The sequence below is a fragment of the Ischnura elegans genome, chromosome 12 (assembly GCF_921293095.1).
Source record: "Ischnura elegans chromosome 12, ioIscEleg1.1, whole genome shotgun sequence".
NCBI classification, from domain to species: Eukaryota; Metazoa; Arthropoda; class Insecta; order Odonata; family Coenagrionidae; genus Ischnura; species Ischnura elegans.
The window spans coordinates 50200679-50206250 of record NC_060257.1 but is presented as its reverse complement, the minus strand read 5'-3'; positions in this window follow the sequence as shown (position 1 = coordinate 50206250).

The following is a 5572-nucleotide window of genomic DNA, read 5'->3' as shown; positions in this document are numbered from 1 at the left end:
TTGTAGAGAAAAAAAGAACTCGTAATCCACAGTTCCAGTCATGTTATCTAGCCCTTTCACAGTCCAGTTTGAGCCACAGTAGAGCTCCAGTCATGTTACCCAGCCCAGTCACAGTGCAGTCTGAGCTCTAGCACAGTTCCAACTCAGTGATTAAGCACTGTTACAGTACAGTTCTTGCCATAGTACAGTCTAGCACAGAAAAGTGCACTGTGACCGTGCTAAACACAGAATTTAGTCCAGTTACAGTGCAAATTTAGTGCAGTCACAGCACAGTTTTTTTTGTATGGGCAATCATGCTGATTGGTCGTGTGGATGCAAAGTTAAACATTCTTTTTTTTCTATCCTTGTTTGGTGATGGGAGTTGCAGACCGTGCATGGACGGTGGATGGTGTCTTGGATTTAAAACATTTAAATGATAAAGTCAAAAAACATAAATCGATTGAAAAACATATTAATGCTTGCATTTCAGTATGCCGTGTTAGGCAAAGTTGAGTCTAATTATATAGTGCGTACAGATTAATAATTCAAATACTAAATGAAGAAGTGTCAAAAAACCATTACATATTCAGTAAATTGATGCCAATAGTATATTTAGGCTTTAGTACTTCTAATAGTATTTTTAATCAAGCTTTATTAGAAAAACTAGGAATTTTTGTTGAAAAAAATGGAACATATGGCATCATAAATTTAATGCCTAGATTGCCTTAAAATCTCACTAAAATACACAAAATATTCAAATATTTCGACCCCCAGTGGAGTGTTACTCCTCCCCCCCCCCCCCCTGCATTTGACTCACGAGCCGCCACTGCAAAAATGTCTTATTTTTACTACATTGAGTCAGAACTTTTTTTAATTCGCCATGTGTCAATTTCTAAACTGTCATAAATAGAAGAAAATGGAAAATATGAGACGCATAATTATATGTGTACTAACGCATAAGATACAACGTAATGTGCACATTTTCTAATTATTGCATGTAATCCTTATTACTTTCATCATTGGATACATCACTATTATATATTAGTATTATTTTGCTAATTCAAGCAAAATTATGCTGTCATTATGTATGAAAACTTCTTATCGCTTTTTTGGTTGGGGTCTAATATAGGAACTCGTGATTCATTGATAAATTGATAAATAGAAGTGACAGAACCATTATTAACAAAGTTAATCTATGTCGGAAATGGGTCATATTTGGATCCTTTTTTATATTTGGTGCGCATTCCTATTCTTGTAATCATACGGAGGTAAAATACTAACAGCGGAAAGTTGTTGGTTGTCACCAAAGGGCACAGTGCATCTCATGTGTGACTCGTGCTGTTAGCGAGTTTCAAAAATTGGGGACAAGGGAGCATGTCAGGTGAAAAGAGGGGGGTTTGCGAGAAGGAGAGTGGGAGAAAAAACAACTATTCCAAAGAGACCACTTTCCATTGTTCACAGGTAACTTGAAACTTTTACTCGACTTCAGTAAAATTTTCTCCGGCTATATAAACCCGGGCTCTATCCACTCGTGCCCCCATTCCACTTCCATTTTCAATTTTTCACGGGAAATTATACTTCCACGCTTATAACGATTAAATGATGTCAAAAATAAACCGTGATTGGTGTGATTTTCTTTTTAATTTCGCGCATAAAACAAATATTACAATCCAATCTGGATACCTCATCATTTGCCGGAAGTCATGGTTAGACACTTTTGAGCCCAATAGGTGACTCATTTTTTTGGCCTCCATAAACTAACAGCTTTGAGGAAGACTACCTAAAAAAGGTCAGATAGCTAGAAGGGGGGAGTAGTGAAGAGAGTTTCTATTGTCCTCGTGTAACTTGATATTTTATGTCTCGAGATGTATGGTCTTCCTAACATGAAACCTGAGAGAGCAATTAAATGGGGTGCCAGAGGGTTTTTCAGGGGTTATGTCGGGGAAGGAAACTTTAGAGGTGTGGACTGAGAACTGATGGGTGGGGGATAGTGGATTTTGAGAAATGTGGGACGTAGTTACTATTTGGCGCTGAGGTTCTCCCGATGGAGGTTCCATCTCTTGGCAAAGATTCACTCTATGTAACCATCGTGTTAAGCCTCATTGAAGCAATTATTGGATTTCCCATGGAGAAGTCATTCACCAATTCTTCTTCCAATCTCTTCTTCTTCTTTCTTCACAGGACTATGAAGGTGGGTCGATTGTTTTGAATGAAGCCATGAAATGTGCCCAACGTGTTGAACCAGTAAAAACTTCATTGACATCACTGATAAAAGCAGAAGAAGGGCTTGTAGGAGAATGTTTACAGGGTGACCTACTATACATATGAAAACAATCAACAGAGAAATTATCAACACCAGCTCCACGTAACAAGCTATTGAGGTACAAAAAACCCTTGGTGAAGCGTAAAGCATATGCTACTCATGAGACTTGGATGGAACAATCTTATGCTAAATAATTTCTATTACCGTCTACACATGTGAGAAAGCATATAGATGAATCGACTACAATAACAGTATTGTCGAGTAGTGAAGGAAAACAAAATCGTACAAGCTATAAATGGCTTAATTTTGGAAAATTTTTGAGGGAAAATTCAGGTAAACTAACGATGCTTGTATTTACTACTCAAGTGGCTGCTGTTCAAGCATTTCATTGTTGAAGGGTGTGCTCAATAGTTTCTTAATGTCTGTCTGCTATGATCCTGTATCGATTGTTCGATACTATCGATTGTATTGGATGTTTGTCGATTGTGTGCGCGCGCACTTCCGGTGCACGCTTGTGGTCTCTCTGTGTGTGTTCGCGCCTAATGTACAATTGAGTTGTATCCGTTTATATCCGAATATATCTTGTTGAACTAACGCTGTGTGAATCTTATTACCACTGCCATAACTCCCTATAACAGGTTATGGGCCCAGGGATCGTGCTGTGTGGTGATAGACGTTAGTGATTCGGTAAATTGGACATAATAGAAAAGGCGAGACCATGGCGGATCAAGATGAGTTGCTGGATTCGGATAGGCAAATGAATCCAATCCTGAGCAAGGATAATTACGAATATTGGAGGACCATGTCGGAGGCGTCGATGATTTTTCTGAACTGCTGGGACGCAATCAACCCGGGGCTGAGTGCAGACGAGTTGAAGAGACCAGAAAATATGCGCACGGACAACAAGGCTCGCGCATACATTTTCCGGCATGTGCGCCCGGAGTATCTCACAGACATCAGCCATTTGAGGTCAGCCAAGGAGTGTTGGGACACCTTAGAAGAGATTCATGGGAGGGCTACATCCATGGATATAGCTATGTGTCTCCGAGAGCTGGGTAGCATTGAGAAGACAGAGGCGATGGACATCTCAGCGTACACTGGGAGGATACAGGAGCTCTGCGGTAAATTAACCAAAAACGGCATCGTATTCCAAGACCACGTTGTGGCCTCCTTTATATTGGCGGGACTCGTGAAGGATCCACAGTATTCTACGTATGTGAGAATAACAAAGATCAATGAGAAACTGACGTCTAGGGCGGTGAAGGCAGACCTTCTGCTTGAGGAGAGAAGGATTAATGCTGCGGAGTCCTCTGAGCATGGCAGTGCGTTGGCAGCGCGGAAGTTCAGCAGGACGAGAGCAGCCAACAACGGAAAGCAGAGGAGCACTGCTGATCAGAAATGCTATAAGTGTGGTAAGTGGGGCCACATTTCTTACCAGTGTGGTGCGCCGAGGGGAGACAAGTCGGAGGAAAGAAAAGGAAAAGGCGAGGAGTCACGGGAGAGACACGAGAAAGGAGGGGACAAGCCGAAGTTTAAAGGACTCATATCGGCGTTTGCTTTGGCTTGCTCCCAAAGAAAGTGTGTTAGTTACCTAGATTCATGTGCTTCGAACCACATGACGCCAGACCGTCACCGATTTTTCGATTTCCAACCTGCCACCGGAGAAGTAAAGATTGGAAAGGGACGTCTGGCCGTGAAGGGGAAGGGAACTATTGTCATCAAGTTAGCAAACTCTTGTGGGGGCTGGACCTTGTCACTATCAAATGCTCTGTGGGTACCTGAGTTGGACGTGAATCTTGTGTCTGTCAGACAGCTGGCGAAGAAAGGTGTACAGACCGTGTTCAGATTAAATGAAGCTATTGGAGAGCATGATGACGGTGATGTGTTGTTCAATGCCTTAGTGGAAAATGGTGTATATTATTTAGAGACTGAGCCAGATGAGAGCTACGTCGCAAATGTTTCTGTCAACGATGAGTGCAATGGTGGTACAGAAATCGAAGTATTTCAGGCCAAAGCCTTCAAGAGTACGTTGTGGCACGAGAGATTAGGACATCTCCATGAAGGTGCTATGAACAGAATCCCAGGTCTTGATCTCAAGAAAGAGGATTCCAAAAGGGACGATGAATTATGTGAAGTCTGTGTAAAGGGTAAAATGACTAAGTTGCCATTTCCGAAAGTTGCTCATCACAATTGTGAACGCCCTTTAGAAATTGTCCACAGTGACGTAAGTGGCAGGGCACAGTGTCAATCGTTGGGGGGAGGTCATTATTTTGTGACTTTCATTGATGATTTCTCTCGATTCACAAATGTCAGGATAATCAAGAAAAAAAGTGAAGTATTTAAATGCTTAAGAGAATACCAGAGAGAGGTTGAGGCTCAGCATCAGGTGAAAATAAGTGTTTTTCAATCAGACAATGGTGGCGAATACACAAGTGTTGAGTTTGAGAATTATTTGAAGGCTGCGGGTATTCTGCATCGGAAAAGTGTGCCTAGAAACCCCGAGCAAAATGGTGTGTCTGAACGTGCCAATAGAACACTAGTGGAAATGGCAAGGTGTTTGCTTATTCAAGCAGGGCTTCCTGTTTTCTTGTGGGCTGAAGCAATAAGTTCAGCATGTCATATCAGAAATTTGTGTCCATCGTCTGCAATTGAGAACAAAATTCCCTTGGAATTATGGAAAGGAGAGAAGGCTAACATCCAAGGGGAGCTTTCTAGATTGCGGGTGTTTGGTTGTAAGGCCTGGTATCTGGTGAGTCCAACTGGAAATAAGTTTGACTGTAGGGCAGATGAAGGTATTTTTGTGGGATATGATAGAGAAGTGAAGGGGTACAGAATCTATTTGCCAAAAAGTAGGAGTGTCATTATATCATGTCATGTACGTTTTGAGGAGAGGGTGTTCCCGTGTAAAGAGATGTGTGAAATCACTCACATTCCAAGGAGATGTAATGATTGGATATGGCATGTGGATGATGAAGGGACCTTTGACCCGGATGAGCCTGAAGTCCAGAGTGATGGTGAGTATGAGGAAGGAGATGATGATTTTTTCTTGGAGAACTTGATGAATGGAGATGAAAATCATGAGGGGGTACTTGACGATGGGGTTAACTTGGGAGTTGAAAATGTACTTGCTCCTAGGAGGACTTCCAGACTTCGAAAAGAAAAGACTCATTCTTGTTGTGGGAACATTGCAATGATTTGTAGGGCTCAAGATCTGTGTGTGTCCATTTCTGTAAATGATGCCTTAAGGGGAAATGAATCTGGAAAATGGAGATTAGCTATGGAGGCTGAATTAGAGAACCTTTACAAAAAGGATGTCTGGGACATTGTCAA